Source organism: Mustela nigripes, chromosome 15 (genome assembly GCF_022355385.1).
Source record: "Mustela nigripes isolate SB6536 chromosome 15, MUSNIG.SB6536, whole genome shotgun sequence".
Classification (NCBI taxonomy): Eukaryota; Metazoa; Chordata; class Mammalia; order Carnivora; family Mustelidae; genus Mustela; species Mustela nigripes.
The window spans coordinates 10,669,043-10,688,958 of record NC_081571.1 but is presented as its reverse complement, the minus strand read 5'-3'; the positions used below and the strand labels follow the sequence as shown (position 1 = coordinate 10,688,958).

Here is a 19,916-nt window from a genome sequence, read left to right as displayed (position 1 = left end):
TTTTCCAGTGGACTTTTAGTGAATGTGTGCCTTTAGACCGGGAACTTCACCCGGGCTTCCTGCTTTTCTCTCCTCCTTTAGGTGGGAGAGCACGGCTAGAGGGGGCTGACATTGGGTACTTGTCTTCTCGAGGTCAGTTAGGCTTTAATAAAACCACAGCAGATGGGGGGCTGGTTAACTAATTTCCCCCAAGGGCAGACCTTGTTAAGAAGAACCCAGTGCTCTGGGGTGTTTCAAAATGGTTTCTTTTCCCCTCCTCCTGTCAGAAGCATGAAGGGATTTTTGATTTTTTTTTTTTTTTTTTAAGCTGAGAGTCACTGAAAACCCAATAGAGCACCAGGAGCTAAAATTACCCAAAGTGAAGTGGCCGCCTGATGACTGGGTGTCCTTGGAGTTTTTAATCTCTCAGATATGTCCACACTGAGCCTCCAGCAACTCCTCCATTCAGGTTTTCCTATCCCGTCCTGGTTCCCCAGCTTCCTGCTTTGGTTAGTTGTGACTATCTGCCTGTGTGTCTTTCCAGTTTGGTAGGGGAGGGGGGTGCGGTTTGTCCTGTGTCTTTACTTCTCTTACAGATTTAAGAGTTGTTGTTGACTTTTCAGTTTGTTCCGTTTTGTTTTTACTCGTTAGCTCAGAGTATCAGCTTCGAAGTTTGTGGGCTCGACCCAAAACCAAGTCCCCAGTGTATTTTTCTTCTACCTATCCACAGAGCACTCTGAATAGGTATGAGAATTTGCATAACTGAAGCTCTGGTCATTGATTTCAGATAGTCTGTGATCTTCATAGTTCAGGAGAACTTTCTAGAAACAGTTAATTATGTATTTGGAAAGGAGCTAAGTTCTCCACGGTGTTGGCAGAGTTGAGATCTCAGATCATGGGGTGGGAAGGCTTGCTTCTGGTGGAGACTTACTCTCATGCTCATAGTTTAATTCCAACTTGGTGTGATTAGGGTGCTTTATGTCCAGTCCCCCAGGGTGAGGACAGGTGCAAGGATTTTCCCTCCCACCCCTCTGGTCCATCATAACCCAAATTCAAGGCCTCTGAGACTGGTTTCATCCTCAGGACAAAAGCAGCTCAGGACTCACTTAACTCTTTGGCCTCCTCCCATCCCCCCACCCCCCACCCCGGTGATCTCAACCTAGTAAATTCCTTATTATCGTATCTGAGCTTTTAAGGTGTATGTGTGTGTTTTTAATATAATTTACATAGCATTTTTAGTGATTTTCAGTGGGAGGGCTGTTCCAAATAACCTACCCCTACCCAAACCTGATCGTGGAAAGGAAAAGATACTCTATTTTCTTAATAGAATTTGTAAATCTGAAATTTCCCTCCTTACTCTGCTTATTATCTGACAAGTCCAATGAGATTATACACTCCATTACCTTCTGTCTTGATCATTTGTATATCCACAAGTCTTGACTAGTGCCTGGCACATGATAGGTATCTAATAAGTGGTCATGACAGTAATAATAATAATAATAATAATAATAATAATAGTGAAATCATAATAGTAAAACATCTTTTTTTTTTAATGTAATCTCTACCCTCAACATAGGGCTGAACTCACAACCCCAAGATGTAGAGTCATGTGCTCCACGGACTAAGCCAGCTGGGCACCCCTAACAGTAGAGGATTTTAAACATGGGACACATCTGGTGTCTTAGCCGACAGCTCTACTCCAGTCCCCTCTTCTCCAAGCCATCCTACCTGTGGTGGGAGATATAACTTTGGAGAGCACATGCTCTCAATTTCAGTAGTGCCCCACTGCCTTTCCCATAAAGACCATATTTCTTAGCTTGGTAACCACACAAGTCTGGCCATAAAGTGATTTTGTATTCTTTTTGCATCACATGTTCTCCCCAAAAACCAGTCTATTTGGCATTTTCCAAACATGCAATGCAACTTTGCGCTCACTAATTCCCCTGCCTTGGCTGTTCTTCCCATTACCTTGTCGTTCTGTTCCAAACCTCCTATTCCTTTGACACACCACTCAAACTCCACTTCTACAATTCCTTCTCTCATCTCCTGGCAAGAATTAATGCTCCTTTCTTTAAACTCCCAGAGTGTTTTGGGCTTCCTTATATATCTCTTATCACATGTGCTTTGCATTATAAGTATTTCTTTACATGGATTAATGCTTCCCCCAAACACTTGACAGTGCTTTGCACATTGCAGACACTCAACAAATACGAATAGAAAAATGGATAATCAAAACAGGCTTAGCTTGTGAACTTCCAATAATACCAAACAAGGGGCAGCTGGGTGACTCTGTAGGTTAAGGCTCAGGTCATGATCCCAAGGTTCCTGGGATTGAGCCCCACATCGGGCTCTCTGCCCAGCAGGGAGTCTGCTTCCCCTTCTCTCTCTCTGCCTGCCTCTCCGCCTACTTGTGATCTCTGTCAAATAAATAAAATCTTAAAAACAAACAAACAAACAAGAGGATGTTTGTCTATTAGAGCCTGCCTCTCCGCCTACTTGTGATCTCTGTCAAATAAATAAAATCTTAAAAACAAACAAACAAACAAACAAGAGGATGTTTGTCTATTAGAGCCAGAAATACCTGATCTTTCAGACTCCTGGAGATTTCTGAATATAGTAGGGTCAAGCTATGGCCATGCCAATGGACGCTTACTTATTTTTATTTAAAATTATCATTTAAGGGGTGCCAGGGTAGCTCAGTCAGTTAAGCTTCTGCCTTCAGAATAGGCCATGATCTCAGGGTCCTGGGATTGACCCCTGCATCAGGCTCCCTGCGGAGCACAGACCCTGCTTCCCCCTCTGCCTGCTATTTCCCCTGCATGTTCCGTCTCTTCCTCTCTCTCTCAATCTCTGTCAAATAATAATAAATAAATCTTTAAAAAATAAAAATAAATAATAAAATTATTTAAAATAATAATTTTAAATTGTGACATTATCACAATTGCGTGGTTTGACACCTTTTACAAAATGGTTGGGGCTCATTGTTCTTTTCATTTCTTTTTCTCTTTAAAATTTTAAAGCACATGGAGAATTTCATCAGAGGACTCCCTTAGAGAATCTAGAACTAAAAGTTAATTCTAGCAACACCCACACCAAGTTGAGTCTGACTCACATTTTCTATCAGCAGTTCCTGTAACCTTGTTGAATTTCTCATTTGTACTATTACTTCACTGAATGCCACAACCCCGAAAAAGAGAAACTCAAGATAGCATTTCTCTTGTTTCCAGAGGCCACGTTCTACAGGTGGAAAATTCCCAAGTTATAAAATTGAGCATTTGGGGTGCCTAGGTGGCTCAGTGGGTTAGGGCCTCTGCCATTGGCTCGGGTCATGACCCCAGGGTACTGGGATCAAGCCCTGCATCGGGCTCTCTGTTCAGCAGGAAGCCTGCTTCCTTCCCTCTCTCTCTCTGCCTGCTTGTGATCTCTGCCTGCCAAATAAATAAATAAAATCTTTAGAAAAAAAATTGAGCATTTGAAATCCTGTGCCTTCAGCATAATAGGGTGGGGTTTTTATGTAAAATAGGAATTGGTATCTGTTATCAGTTAATTACTGCAACAGATTTCATTATCGCTTGCTGTTGACTACTAAGAATCTTCAAAGTTCTGCAGAAAAGTACTTGTGGTCGACGTATTCCCTCTGATTCTCTTTCAAAGGACTGACAGGGAGGAGTACTATTACTGGATGTATGACCACTAACACTATTCCTACATGAATCAAGGCAATTTACGTGGGTCTGTATTAATGTTTTTGCACCTCCCTGTTGATCAGGAGAAAAGTTCGAGTAATCAAAGAAAAGGCTCTAAGAAGTAGTATGTTTGAATTAACCTGAAACTAAGGGAAAACAAATCCTATTGAAGAAACACATTTGCAGATCATACATGGATAGCTTAGGAGGAGAAAAATAAAAAGAGGACATACAAAGGATAGATGTAATTAAATTTCAGAGAGAAAAACTCTCTAAGGAGAGAATGTCAGGGGCCAGGAAGTCTACATTGGATGCCAGAAATCTGGACAAGAACCCAAGAGGTCCTAACTGAAGGAAGGGGTCAGGGGTGGGGGTTGCCAAATGATGCCTGATAGACTTTCAGTCTGCTTAGAGGTTACATCAGGTAATGTCTCATAGGATCTCAAATCTGACATCTTGTTGATAATGTTGGAGGCATATTGGTGTGGAATGTGTTGTATCCCAACAAGATTATATGCTTCAAATCCATCCTTGCCAGAAATCCAAATTTCTCTGTTCACCCCAAGTTATACCTCGATAACACTGTGTGGATCCCCAGTTGGACCCCATCCCCAGCCCAACCCTTCCTCGAACCCACTACCACTCCTCCAACTGGAGCCTTCACTTTGCAATCGCAAAACCCTCCAACACATCTCCATTTCCTCACAAGCACCCAGCTCACCCTGAGAAGTCTTCACCGCAGCCCAAGCAAGTGTGCTGTTTGTCTCTCACACACATCTTAGAGCTCAGGACCAGAAGCAAAAGCCATCTTTCCTGGGCTGCCATTACCCTTTGCAGGCCATGTCTCTCTTCCTCTCTGTTGCACAAACCCCCACTTTTTGAGACTCCTACTCTTCACATGCCACCTTCATGCACAGAACACACCAGAACATGCCCTCCGCATGTCACATACACACACTCCCCTTGTATGCTCAAGGCTTTGGCTCCTGCCTTTCCACCCCAGCTCCTGCAGGATTTTCAGCTTTTTCTATGTATGTAGTGGTGACACAACCACCATGCTCGCCTCTTAGACCCTTGACTATACAACAGTCTTGAAAGCAGCCACCCCCACCCAGGTGGACATGTGGATTAGGTCATCATATATATAGTCCCCCAATCTCTAATCCCACACCTCTCTCAGCCACCACACCTTCCCAACCTTCCGCCACTCCTATTCAAATACTTCCACCACACAGTCCTTCAACTACGTGCGGCTGTCATCCACTAACAGCCATGCTCTGACAGCCCTGTCTCCCAAGACAAGAGAGAATGGGGGCTTTGGAGGGGAGCCTCCCTGCTCTTCCCATCCCCAAACTGGCAGACCTTTTAGCACGTACACCTGGTTCCTTCCCATCTTACCTGTCTTGTGTATGCTGTCCTAACACAGTGCTCTCTCTTGTTCCCCAGGATCGTTCCAATAGCTTGGTGATCTGTTTTAGTGTCTACATTCTGAGAAGGAGCGTCTCTCTGATGCACTGGTAAGCTGCAGTTGGGTCATGCTGACTCTGAAGAGTCGATTGTTAGATTTTCAGGAATCTTGCCAGCTCTTGGGCATTATGTTGGTGACTCAGAATGGGCTGTGCTGAGAGTGTTTATACCGCTGCAAGGAAGCCTCTGGTTTTCCAAAGGGCGGTTTGTTAAACATCTAGGGCACATTCCTGTCTTACTGTCATCCTCCTGCTGCTACCGACTGGTTCCCTGCGGTTCCTCCCACCTTTATCCCTAATGATGCAAATCTTCGCAGGAGCTGTCCCAGGGTTGAGTTCCAGTCACCTGTTCCCTCCTCAAGCCCACTCCAGTCTAGCTTCTGTCCCCGTCAAAGCCACTGAGCACCTCCTTGTTCACTGCTGCCCGGCCTAATAAAGCCTCCACAAAACAGCCAGGGGAAACTGTTAAAAAAGAAAATCCCGGAAATTAAAATGGCTTTTACAAACTCTGAAGGGCACCTGGGTGGCTCAGTCAGCTAAGTGTCTGCCTTTGATTCAGGTCATGATCCCGGGGTCCTGGAATTGAGTCCCGCATCTCATTTGAAGAAACAATTACACTGCAGTTACAATTAGATTAATTAAGGCTTTGAAATAATAGCTGCCATTTTGTTTTGTTTTTAAATTACCCCTGTACCCAACATGGGGCTTAATTAAACACAATGCCGAGATCAAGAGTCACAAGTCCCACCAACAGAGCCAGCCAGTCAGCCCTGAAACGGTAGCTCTCCCTTTAAAAACAGTAATACATGCAAATAGAATTTTAAATTCAAAGGTGTGGGGGTCAAGAAGGCACTTATCTTAGTGGGCACGGAGTAATATATGGAATTGGTGAATCACTCTTTGTATACCTGAAACTAACACTGTTAACTATGCTGGAATTAGAATAAAACAGAAAAAAAAAAAATGGAAAGTTTAACAACATCTTTGCAAATGATCACCAAAGCCTTTTGCATTTAAGCTACCAAAATGAAGCTTCTGAATGTAAAATCTGCCTGAAATTATCTAATCAAATAAAAATTACTCGACTCATAAGTTTATCCTTTGCTATGGTATAAGAAGGAAATTTATAATTTTACAAAGTTTCCACATACCTATGGATTTTTGTCAATTTACTTTTTAAAACAAATCAGCTACCCCCCCCCCCCAACCTTTCCTGTACTAGACTGGAAAGTAAAATGGCTTTTAACAATTTCAAGGACATATGGAAAAGCAATTCTCTTACCCTTGAAATTGTTGGTAATTTTTCTTTGGAAATTATAGACGTTTTCCGATTAATCCAGAGACTCTACGGTCAGGTCACCTTTTTAAACGGAAAACAGATCGTTTTTAACACACTGCTTAAAACCTTCCCAATGCGTCTCAGATAAGATCCACATGCCTTTCCTCCAGGGCCCTGCATCTTACAGCAATTCCCTTTCTTTCAGCTTTTTCCTGTCCTCCTTTTTCTCTAATTCTGCCAGCATCAGGTACACTGGCTGCCGCCAGTCCCTGGGACACCTTCTTCCTTTACGGTTAGTGGTGCTGGTGGAAGTGGTGAGGGCTGTTTTGTTTTGCTTTGTTTCAGGGCCTTTGCTCAAGCTCTTCCCTCTGTCCAGAGGCACGTTCCCTTCTACTTTCTGCTGACTTCATCTCATCTTTCAGAGCTTATTTTGACTATCACCTTCCCAAAAAAGCCAAGCAGGCAGGGGGTTCTTGTAAAGCAATATGGATAGATTAGGTCAGCAAGTTCCTTCTCTCTCTCTCTCTTTTTTAGAGGGAGGGGAGGGGCAGAGGGAGAAGGCGAGAGAGAATCTTAAGCAGGCTCCCCTTGGGCCCAGAGGGGCTCAATCTTACAACCTTGGGATCATAACCTGAACTGAAATCAAGAGTCAGACACTTAACAGACTGAGCCACCCAGATGCCCCTCATGTCTCTTTAAAGTAAGTAAATTAATACCTTAAATTTACTATCTGGTTGATCAAGTAACACTGACTTGAATTCATTGTCTCTTCATCATTTTCTTGAGGGATGGTTTTGGCCGAGCACCCTGGGGCCGGAAGTCAATGGCAGAGAAACTCCATGGGGCAGACCCATGTTCTTCCAGCTGCCAGGGGCTTAGGAGGGACTGGTTGGTCTTTCCAAGCTCTGCTTTCTCTGTTCACAAATGTCAGCCAGCCCCACGCTGTGGGTCAGTTCCCCAGAAGTAGAGCTGAGGTGGGGATTCTTGTACACGTGGTATATCGGAAATGTGCCCTCAGGAGGAATCTGTAGAGAGAGGGGAGAATCAGGAAAGGGATGGGGGGCAGCTAACAGAAGATGTGGTGTCGGCTAAAGTCTAGCCTCCTCCCTGAACCACATGAACTGTTCCTCTTTGAAGCGGAGGGTCTAGGCTTTTGTATCCTGACTCTAGTCAGTCATTGGCTAAAGGCACTTCAGTAGTGGGGAATACAGTAACCTCACAGATCCTGAGGTAGCTTCTTCTTTGCAGGAGGCAGTGGTGAGCCCTTAATAGCCAACACTCAGCAGTCCTGTGCATCCTCCAGGTAAAAGGGACCTGAGTGGGGAACCAAAAGCTATGGATCATTTTAGGGAAGGATAATTCATCCTTGGTACTATTCACATTTTGGGCTGGATAATTCTTTGCGGGGAGCAAAGGGCAGCTGTTCTGTGCATTGTAGTACACTTATCAACATTCCCTGGTCCCTACTCGCTAGATGCCAGTAGCACACCCCCACCCCAGTGTCTAGACATTGCCAGAAGTCTCCTGGAGTACAGAATGGCCTTCTCCTCCCCAGCCATCCTGGTATTCTGTGGTGTCCTGAGCCACTCCTCTGAGGGAGCTCCTAGCCATGGTACTGTCTGGTCACCAGGATACAGCGTCTCATACACACATTCCATTCTGTGTGTGTGTGTGTGTGTGTGTGTGTGTGTGTGTGTGTGTGCACACGTATGCAGTGGGAAGCCTAAGCTTCTCTGAATATGACTAGCTAATGAAGACTGGGTCAAGCCAGAGGGAAAAGAAGGATCAGTGCAATGTAGATATTTAGCAAAGAGCATGAACAGCTAAATGACTGATTAACCATGGGTGCTAAGGGAGAGGCTGGCTCCTAGGTTTCTGGCTTTGGCAAATGCAGACAGGGCAAAGAGAACAAGTTCTGGGAAGGAACAGACTGGGTGAGATTTCAGACACTCGGAGTTTGACATGCTGGAGCTCCCTTGCAGACAGGCACCTGTGGAAGGCACACACAGACCTGAGTCGGGCTGCTGCCCTCAATCTGAGAGTCATCACCCGCAAAATCAAGGACTCAATCACAGTTGTCTAGGGAGGAGGTATTTGATGAGAAAGGAAGGGGGCTGAGGGCAGCCTTCACATTTAGGGAGAGAGGAGATAGTCCTAAAGGGCACAAAGAAGGTACAGCAAGAGAGCGAGAAGGAGAAGCAGGAAGCAGCAGGAGAGAAGCCATAAATCACAGAGACAGGTAAGAGAAACAATTGTTCTAAAAAGAAAGATACAGTCCCTTCACTGGTCATGAGGCTCCGTTCCTCCAGGATGTTAGGGTTTTATGAACACCTCCAGAGTGGAATCAAATGAAAGTGACATTCAGGCAATTTGTTGACCTGTATTTGTTCCATATTAGGCATTCCCATGCAAGAAAAACAAAAGACCTCACTTTTAATGAACATATTTTGTAAAGTGAGTGGTAAACATAACACACAAACTGCCCATAGAGCAAACAAATCTCCTACAAAGATATTCCAGAGACCCCAGCATGGCGGGAGTAGCAAGAACTGGGAACAAGGCCTTTGTGTCGAAGCTCTTGCTCTGTGCCTGCTCCGGGGAGTCCAATTTAGTTTGTTGATCATAAAAATAGGTGCTTGGATAAAGTGACCTCCTGGTGTTCCTTCTACTTAAACATCCTAAGGCTCTAACCAAATCCACACACATTTATTACTTAATATGTCAACGGAAGTTCCATCCAACTGTATGTGCATCAGAAGAGTGGTGCAAAAGGCCTGCATCAGAATAACCCAGGGAGCTTGTTGAGTCCAGGTTCCCACACAGAGGATGCTGTTGCCTAAAAGAATCCCACAATACCACCCACTGAATGGAAGGAAATTTTTGCAGATCATATACATGACAAGGGGTTAGCATCCAGAATATACACAGAACTTCTACAACTTGACCACACCAACAAAACATAACCTGATTTTAAAATGAACAAAGGACTTGAATAGATATTTCTCCAAAGAAGATCTACAAATGGCTGAGAAGTGCAGGACAAGATGCTCAACATCACTCATCATTAGGGAAATGCAAATCAAAACCCCCCATAAGACACCACCTCAAACCCAATCAGATGATTACGATTAAACAACAACAACAAATGAAAATAGCAAGTTTTGGGAGGGACATGGAGAAATAGAAACTCTTGTGCACTCTCGCTGGGAATGTAAAACGGTGAAAATACTGTGCAAATAAGAGTCTGTCAAATAATTAGAAATAGTATTACCATATGCTCGAACCGGTCCACTTCTGGATATCTGGATAAATATGTATATCTCAAATAATTGGAAATAGGGCCCTAAAGTGGTATTTATACAAGGTTATTTATAGCAGTAGCATTCACAATAGCCAAAAAGTAGAAGCAACCCAAATGTCCACTGATGGACAAATGTATAAAAAAAAAGTGTGGTATAGAGGCTTCTGGGTGGCTCAGTCAGTTACGCGTCTGACTCTTGTGATTTCGGCTCAGGTCATGATCTCAGGCTCCTAGGACCAAGCCCTGTGAGAGAGATTCTCTCTCCTGGGGCTCCTGGGTGGCTCAGTGGGTTAAAGCCTCTGCTTTCGGCTCAGGTCATGATCCCAGGGTCCTGGGATCAGCCCCGCATCGGGCTCTCTGCTCAGCAGGGAGCCTGCTTTCCTTCCTCTCTCTCTCTGCCTACCTCTCTGCCTACTTGTGATCTCTGTCTGTCAAGTAAATTAAAAAAAAAAAAAAAGATTCTCTCTCCTCGGGATGCCTGGGTGGCTCAGTTGGTTAAGCAGCTGCCTTTGGCTCAGGTCATGACCCAGTGTCCTGGGATCGAGTCCCGCATCGGGCTCTTTGCTGGGCTGGGAGCCTGCTTCTCCATCTGCCTCAGCCTGCTACTCTGCCTGCTTGTGCATGCTCTCTCTGTCTGACAAATAAATTAAAAAAAAAAAAGTTCTCTCTTCTCTCTCTCCCTCTGCCCCTCACCACCTCCCCCCATGATCGCTTGTGTGCATGTTCTGTTTCTCTCTCTCTCTCTCAAAAAAAGAAAATGCGGCAGATACATACAGTTAAATATTATTGAGCCTTAAAAGTTAAGGAAATTCTGACACATGCCATAACATGGGTGAACCTTGAGGACATTATGCTCAGTGGAATGAACCAGCTGCAAAAAAACAAATATTGCATAATCCCACTTATATGAGGTATCTGCAAGAGTCAAATTCATAGAGACAGAAAGTGGGATGGTGGTTGCCAGGGGCTGGGGCAAGAGAGGAATGGGGAGTTGCTTAATGAAGATGGAGTTTTAGTTTTGCAAGATGAACTGAGTTCTGGAGATTAGTTGCATAACCATGTGAATGTACTTAACACTACTGAACTGTACACTTAAAATGGTTTAAATGATTTTTTTTTAAATTTCTATGCGGGGCGCCTGGGTGGCTCAGTGGGTTAAAGCCTCTGCTTTCGGTTCAGGTCATGATCCCAGGGTCCTGGGATCCAGCCCTCCATCGGGCTCTCTGCTCCAAGGGGAGCCTGCTTCCTCCACTCTCTCTGCCTGCCTCTCTGCCTACTTGTGATCTTTGTCTGTCGAATAAATAAACAAAATCTTAAAAAAAAAAAATTTCTATGATAGTCGTGGGGGGAAAAGTGACATAATAAAAATAAAGTAACAGTTCTATAAATTCAAAATAGTATATATTCATATCTTCCTAAAACCCAGCTATACTCTTAGAGTAAATAGTAATAATATATTACTTAAAGAGGTCTTAAAACCTCTTTGTTTTATAATCAATTTCCAAAGACAACTGTTAGATTAGAAACCTGGAAAGTGATATCGATCCTGTGGAGTGACACTTTTCATTTAGAATGCCCTGTTCCTCTAGGATGGGAATTTCTCCTGCCTGCGTGTCCCCAGCCAGGCCTCGCCACTGCAGACCCCCAGACAACATCCACATGTCTCATCCACATGTCTGCTGGGTATTTCCTGGATGAAGTTCCCAATTCCAGATGAATAAGACTTCCTCAGAAAACTGACTTGATGATCAGGGTGATGCCTTTTCACAGAAAAAGGATGTCCTCCCACACAACCTCCGTGTCATGAGGGATGGTGGAAAAGGCGGGTCCCTCAGACAGAAGACAGAGCATGTTTGTAAGCTTTGACTTCGTGGAGAAGCAAAACTTCCACACAGATTCATTCATTCATTCTGCAAATATTTCTTGTGTACCAATATTATGCAATTCACCAGAAAAAAAATCACTTATTAATTATTATTAATTATCAATTATTTAAAATGCAGGCAGAGTTTTACTAAGGCTATTTTCTTTCTTTTTTTTTTTTTTAAAGATTTTATTTGTTTATTTGACAGACAGAAATCACAAGTAGGCAGAGAGGCAGGCAGAGAGAGAGAAGAGAAAGCAAGCTCCCTGCTGAGCAGAGAGCCCGATGCGAGGCTCGATCCCAGGACCCTGGGATCATGACCTGAGCCGAAGGCAGAGGCTTTAACCCACTGAGCCACCCAGGCACCCCTAAGGCCATTTTCTTGAAGCATAATTTACATAAAACAAAGTTCATCCTTTCAGGTATATGGTCCAGGAGTTGACGATGTATATTGTATAACCACCACCAAAATCAAGATACAGAATATTTCTATCATCCTGGAGATGTTCTCTTGTGCCCCTTTGTTGACAGGCCCTCCCCTTTCCCCCAGCCCCTGGCAACCACTAATCTGAGTTTTGTCCCTATAGTTCTACCTTTTCCAAATATCAAATAAACAAAATCACACAGTGTGGTAGCTTTGGTGTCTGGCGGGTTTCACTTAGCATAACCCTGTTGCGATTTCTCCACGTTGTTGCCCAAATCAGCAATTCATTCCTTTTCATTACTGCATAGTATTCCATTGCATGGAATTTATTTGCCCATTCACTGGCTGATGAGCATTCAGGTTGTTTCCAGTTTTCAGCATTATGAATAAAGCTGCTACAAACATTAGTCTATGGGTCGTTGTATGGATATAAGTTTTCATTGTTCTTGGAGTATTATCTGGGGTGGCATCGCTGGGTCATTTAGAGAGTATATGTCTAAATTAATAAGAAACTGCCTGATTGTTTTCTAAAATGACTCTACCTTCTTGCATGCCTACCAGTAATATATACAAGTTCCCCTTGATCTGGATCTTCTCCAGGCAGACAAAGCTCTTCACAAATATTGGCCTCTTATTTAATTTCAAACCTGTAGGGGCACCTGGGTGGCTCAGTGGGTTAAAGCCTGTGCCTTTGGCTCAGGTCATGATCTCAGGGTCCTAGGATCGAGCCCTGCATCGGTCTCTCTGCTCAGCAGGGAGCCTGCTTCCTCCACTCTCTCTGCCTGTGTCTCTGCCTACTTGTGATCTCTGTCAGTCAAATAAATAAATAAAATCTTAATTTCAAACCTGTAGTAATCATGGTCATAATATCATCAGCAATACATGGTTTTATCTTGAAGCTTTTTTATCTTTTATCTTGAAGGGCCCCCAAATATGCACTGTTTGGTTGTTTCCACATGTACATTTTTCTTTATGAAACAGTAATATGGAAGTGCCTTAAAGATCTCATTAAGTTTAAGAAACTATAGCAAGGCAGAGTTAGCCCTTAGCAGATGAGAAATGGACATAGAATAGTATTTGCTTAGTGGTAGAAGGAATCCTAAAAGCCCTCTCTGTCCTAGCCCCAAGGGATGCTTAAATCCCATCTTACTATGGCCCTGTTGAGGGGTCATCCAGGTTATGCTCTGGTCATTTCTGTTTTGGGGATCTCATTTCCCCCTGAGGCAGGGTAACTAAAAGGTACAGTCATCAGGAACACTGCCAACTGTGGACAATCACTCTCATCTCAGGGTTCACTGGAGCATGGGGGCCCACATAATTCCTGGGTGGCTCAGTGGGTTAAACCTCTGCCTTCGGCTTGGGTCATGATCTCAGGGTTCTGGGATCCAGTCCCACATGGGGCTCTCTGCTCAGCAGAGAGCCTGCTTCTCCCTCTCTCTCTGCCCGCCTCTCTGCCTATTTGTGACCTCTCTCTCTGTCAAATAGATAAATAAAAGCTTTAAAAAAAAAAAAAAAATATATATATATATATATGAAAGCAGCTCTCCTGTCTCCTAAAGTCCTTTCTCTCTCCTGGACTAAACTTCACTAGTTCTCTTGACCATCCTCACCCAACATGATTTTGAGTATTTCTCCATCCTGCCCCCCTCCTTTTAACAGATACAGCTATATCTAATCTCTTCCCATATTGAGGAGCTCAGTACCGATCCCAGAACTCATACATCTAGGACACGTGGAGTAGATTCTGATCCAGGGCCTCAGTCACTTTTTTGACAGAGGTCTGTGATGCCCACATGGAACTTTCCCTCAGCCATTATTATTGTTAGGCTGGCTACTTAGTTGATCTTCCCCAATCTGTATTTGCAGAGTTAAATTTTGGGAGACTCAAGAGAAGGACCTAAAATGTTCTCATTATAGGGGCATCAGGGTGGCTCAGTTGGTGAAGCATCTGCCTTTGGCTCAGGTCATGATCTCAAGGTCCTGGGATCAAGCCCCACATGTGCTCCAGCCCCACATGTGCTCCCTGCTCAGTGGGGAGTCTGTTTCTCCCTCTGTCTCTCTACCTCTGCTGCCCCCCAACTTGTGCTTTTGCTCAAATAAATAAATGTTTTTTTAAAATGTTCTTATTATAGATTCATCTAATACTCCAATCTGCTAGGGCTTTGGGTGACTCTGATTTTATAATCATGTTTACCATCTCAACTTTGTGTCACCTCCAAATTTAATAAGCAGACCTACAAAATCTTTGTTCAGCAATGCATACTGGTTGAGTACCCACAATGTAGGCAGTTGGGCAGGCACTGTGAATACAAAGACAAATGGGGCTGTTTCTGGAGAGGCTCACAGCAGATGAGTGGGTTGTGAACCACACTGAAAGCTTCCCATAGGATTCTGTGAGTGTAACCATCAGAACTAGAACTCTGGCTAAGTCAGGAACTCACCTACTTGCACTAGCATCCAGTCCAGATGTCCCCATGTTGCCCGCATGACTGGCATGAGAAAGCCTGAAGAACATCTAGAAATCTGGGTACACTATGTCTGTACGTGACCGCTGAGGGACCGGTCAGAATATTCAGAGGGATGAGGACCACAGTCTGCTGTGAATTGTGTTTAGTAAGAGGCCAGCCCACACTCTCACCACATCCTCACAGTCCTCATCCATTTTCCCTAATCTCAAAACAATTACCTAAACTTACTCACATGGACATAAGGATTATTGAAAAGCTACATCACTATGAAATACACAATGCGCTCCTGGAGTAGCCCAGTTTACAGGAACAGGTAAATAACACCTGCATGCTTGAGTAATGAATGGATATCCTCTCGGGGAAATTGCATCTTGGGCTGTAGCCTTATTTCAGAGTAATAGATCTCGTGTAGTGCAATTTTGGCAGTGTCCAAGAGGCTGTTGCACCTCCCACGAGATACTTCTTGGGCTGGGGAGATTGCCAGTCTAGGAACTAAGTGCGTTTTTGCAGAAGAGGAGGAGAGAGGAGGCTGGAAAAGTGCCTTGCTCCCTCACAGAAGGGGAAAGACTGCTTTGGGCACTCAAACTCCCTCGGGAGAAAGGTAAACCCTTCAGGTGTGCATATTTTATCTGCCCCACGGAGCATCTCCAGTTCCCTGGTTTGGATTTTGTTCCCTCTTACCTTTCCCCGCGGGCCACCCCCTCCCCCAGGGGCATAGCCTTTACATAGGTGAGGAGGTTTCCTTGAACATTAAGAAATCCCCAGAGAACCACAGATTCCTGAAGGTGGTTTAGGTCCCTGACAACTCTGAGCCCAAGCAGCAAACCTTGGGAAGAGTGTGGCTTCCTCAGGAAATTCTTCCTTAGCCTCCCCTTCCAGAAAACCCCCTCCATCTCAACCCCTGCTCCAGAAAGGTTTCCTCCAACGCCCAGGAAACAGGCTTCGCATCCAGAACGTGACAAGCGTCGGTCCGTGTAAAGGACAAAGTCTGAACCGTGTGCGGTTTGTTTTGTTTTGTTTCCCCCCTCATTTCCCCTGGAAGGACCCCCCCTCCTCAGCCCTCACCCCCCTCTCGTGAGAGCCCGGGCGGGGGAGCGGGGGCCACCGCGTCGGATTCTCTCTGCCGCCAAGGCTCGGTGAACTCTCTCCGGTTCTGTTGTTTACTCACTTCTCGCCGAGTTTCTGTTCGGCCGGGGAAGCTGCGCCGCGGCTCCTCAGATGTTATTTATCTTTTCCTGCGAGGGACTTGTGACAGTCCAGGGTGTCGTGTATCCTGTGCGATTGTTTATCCCCCGGCCCCGCCGGGGCCGCGAGCGGCCTCCTCGCCAGCACTCCGCGTCCCGAAACCCGGGACTACGTGAGCGAGCGAAGGGCGGGGAGGTTACACTTGGGCGCTGGGATGAACCCGCGTCCCCTGGAGCCCGCGGCAACGTGTCCTCAGGCAGAGGCGGTGACCCCGGGCGCCCAGGTGAACCCGGGCGGACAGCTGCGCGCTGCTCCCGCGCCCCCGCCTGCTCCGTGGAAGTCCCCGCCGAGCGCCCCCAACTCAGACGCTCGTCCCGGCGCGTGCGGGGCGGGGGCAACCCCCCACCCCATCCCCCCGCCCCCCGCAGCCGGTCCCCGCCCGGCCCCGGCGCCACCGCCGCCAGGCGGGGGTCGGGACGCACCGGGCGCTCTCTGGGCCGAGTCACCAGCGGGTCAGCCCTGCCCGGCGGCTGGGCTCTCGAGGGACTCCTCCGTGAGACGCTGCCCCTCGGCCTCCCTCCTTCCCTCCCTGCGGCGGCGACGCGCGGCTGCGTTCCCGGCGAGTCCAGCCACAGTCCCGGCCACTCGCACCGCGTGGGCTCGCCCTCGGCTCCGGGTCGGCGGAGGAGCGGGCTTGGCACCCGGGCGGGGGTGGGGTGGGAGACCTTCGATTCTGCCTCGGACCCGGGCCGATGGAGGATTTGTAATGAACCCATGGGGTGGGGGGGGACTTTGGGGTGAGTCTTGTCTGTTCCCTTCTCCTTTCCTTTCCTTTCTTTCCATTTCCATGCCTTCTTCTGGGTTTTCCTGCCCTTCCCATTTTCCTTGTGTCTTGTGGACGCTTTAGAGAGTCAGGTCTCCCCGGGCATCTTCAGGAGCGTGCCCGGGGAGCGACGGCAGGACGGAAAGGGGCTGTGCCCTGGCTCTACCAGCCCATCCTAACGCCACACAGGCACACACACACAGGCACACTCACACACTTATGAGGAAAGATCAAACGCTCACGGCGGCCCGAGGTCTGTTTTCTCAGGCGTCCTTCCCCCATCACCGCATTGTTAGCGGGACAATGGGCTCCTGTGTCAGTCTTGTTGGCACCAGTTTTGTACGATGCAGGAAACAGCATTTCCTCTCGGCGCTGGAAAATTAACTTGGATCGTGCTTTTCCCTTTTTATTGAGAATCCGCACACACCCCGGGAAACCCGAGCTCCCGGAGAGGGGAAGGAGCGGCAGCAATAGACATCCCAAAGTCCTGCCCCAGCCCGTCCCCTTCCCGCTCAGCTCAGGGCTCCAGGTCTCTGCCAAAGGAGGAAACTCCCGGCGCTGAACAATAAGATGGGGCTGGGTGTCTCAGCAGTGACCCTCCCACTGGGGCCAGCAGGGCGGACTGTGCCAAGTGGCAGTCAGAGCCCTCTTGCAGCCCGTTTTATTTGGAAGAGGAACTTGGCAGAAGGAGCCCCCAGCTCCCCCAAAGACCCTCCCCACCGTCTGCCTGGCCACTGGAGGTACCAGAGGGATGCTCCAAGTTGGCTAACTTTGGGCACTGGGAGGGGTTGCCTGGGCGGTCCCAAAATGTACAGATATGAACAGCTGTTAGGTCTACAAAATTGCTGGTAAATATTATCCTACTCCCCTTAGCACTTCTATTTTGGTATTGTGGCTCCCTTTGCTCTGTCTCTTGTCTCTTGGACTAACACTTAATTGCCAAATCATAGAGACAGACAGGAGTCTTCTCTGTCTGCAGTTATCGTTCTGAATGTTTACTAAAAATGGAGACATTGGTGCCTATCCTAGATAGCCCTACTGCCATCTCGTACTGTTCACATTTGTAGGTGGGGTATACTGCCAGCTGACTGCAGAAAATACTCACAAAATTTATACCGTGTGCCATTTACATGCTATTCTCTATACATGGGGGGAGGCAGACTCCTACCACACACATACTACACTGTATGTTAATGACTGAAATACCTGTACCATCCCCATCTCCTCTACCTGCCTTGATGACGGTGCAGAGAGGAAGACAGAGGCTCCATCTCAAATCTATTATAGGCATACCTCCCCCTTCTCATTAATCTTTTGCAACAAATTCGACAAACATTTTATAGGAATTTAATTGTTGAAAATGTTATTTACCATCAAATTGTAAACTCCCCACACTTTTGGTAGGCTTTATTTTTTAGAGCACTTGTGGCTTTGCAGGAAAATTGAGCAGAAGGTACAGATTTCACATATAACTCTCTCCCCAAATATGTGGAGCCTCTGCCATGGTCAACATCCCCCACTAGAGAGGCACGTTTGTTAAAATCCATGAACTACATGGACACGCCATTATCACCCACGTCCATAGTTTACATTAGGGTTCCCTTATGGTGTACATCCCATGGTTTAAATACATGTATAATGACATGGGTCCACTATTATAGTATCATACAGAGTAGTTTCCCTGCTCTAAAAATCCCGTGTTCCATCTGGTCATTCCTCTAAATGCTCAGTTTTTTAGTTTATCTACAAGCCTAACTGATGTTAAGATCAAAACAGGGAATGTCAACAATGTACGTTGATGACTTTTATCCTATATGAGTGAGATAAATCAGTGACAGGGATCAGTGGTCTATTGTTGGCACTGGCTTCTGACATTTCAGGTTTAGATCTACTTTTTTCCCCCCTGACCATCCACATTTATCCCTTCTTCCTCTTCCAACTGCAAGAGTTAATGGTCTGCAAAGCAACACTTAAATATTTAAATCCTCTAGGGAAGCACTAAAAGGAACCCTTTGTAATGTGAAAATCATCCCCAGTTGCTGGAGTCCTGAGTCCTGAACCCAGTAAAGGCCAAGGCTGCTTAAAGCTTTGAATGAATGGATGATTGATCATATTATATTGTGTATTTACATATTATTTTATTTGTAAGCTTAGAGAAGAGATTACAGCTTTGTGGTCCATAGAAATAAATTTGGGGAGAAACAGATGGAGCGATCTCTAAGAAGGCATAAATTGGTTGCATCCTAATTATTCAACAAATATTTTGTAATAATGAAAATGTTGGCTGGTTCTTATGGTTAGTCTTGATGCAGTGAGACTTGTCCAGCAGAATGTGCAAAAAACCCTGTATGGCACTGTGAGTTTGCTCCTTAAGAGGTCCTAGCTTCTTTTGCAAAATACTGTCCCTGAAAACATTGTTGATCTTGTCTCACCATGGCTTTTTCAGAGTGCATGCAAGTCTGATTTGAATTTACCCCAGGTTTCATGTATTTGTTTCAACGGGACAATGAGCGCCTTAGAAGATCACTTTGGATCTGCTGCTCAATCATCATTTCCTTCACTTGGAAATAGATCAGTGAATGTTTGATGGTGGTAATAGGGATAAACTAGCAAGTAACCTGGTGATATGAATGCAGAGGTCAAAAAGTCATCATGTAGTAAATTAAATGATGTCTAATGCCCTCCAGTGGCAGCTTTCCAATGGTATTACATGGGTGGCTTCAAGGGACCAGTGGAGAAAAACCTTCTACTAGAGTGACTTTTGTATTTGTGGTCCCACGGTTTAGGACCATTTTGCAAACATCTATCTCAGGTGAATGACAACAACAGGCAAACGCAGATTGCTATCCCAAAGCTATTCATAGGGGAAAATATTTAAAATTGAACTTTCCCTGTCACTAATCCTCAAAAAACAGCTTTCTGAACATGATCTATGAACTAGAAGAAAGAAGAAAACTTTTCAGAAAAGAAATGCTCAGAGCTGGGGAAAATGAGGAAGGGTTTGAATCTTCTGTTCTCTTCAATGGAAATAGTTGTCTGCACCCAGATTCCTAAGGCTCCATCTGTCCACACATCTTCCTGGTGTTTCCACCTACTTTGTTGCTGCCAGTGTTCTAGAGGCAGGCTCTTCCCCCATAGACTTCTCACCAAAGGATTAGCCCAAATTTAAGCTAAATAAGTCAGGGGCTTAATGAGCTCTGGAGCTTCTTTGATAGCCTTCAGTTAGGAGGATTTCGGGGCTCCCTAGCAGCTGGCAAATGCAGAATAGTCACATTTCAGCTTGCTTTCCAATGGACTGTTCATGTTGGCTTAACTTGTGTGGGTGACTAGAGATGAATCTTTTATGTTCCTCGTGGGTTGCTGAAACATATCGGTAAAGCTGTTCCTTGGCTCTGTTCAGTAGAAGTCTATATGAAAGAAATTCATTCAGTCAGGGAGCTA

At 45.7% G+C, this 19,916-nt stretch overlaps 1 long non-coding RNA gene across 1 annotated transcript in view; it reads right to left on the bottom strand.

The window, feature by feature from the left end:
• Positions 1 to 16,021, bottom strand: part of LOC132002719 (uncharacterized) — a 51,415-nt gene extending 35,394 nt beyond the window's left edge. Inside the window, exon 1 of the long non-coding RNA XR_009399983.1 lies at positions 15,636 to 16,021. This is a non-coding gene — a long non-coding RNA (uncharacterized LOC132002719). The remainder of the gene's footprint in view (positions 1 to 15,635) is intronic.
• Between the last annotated feature and the right edge of the window lie 3,895 nt (positions 16,022 to 19,916).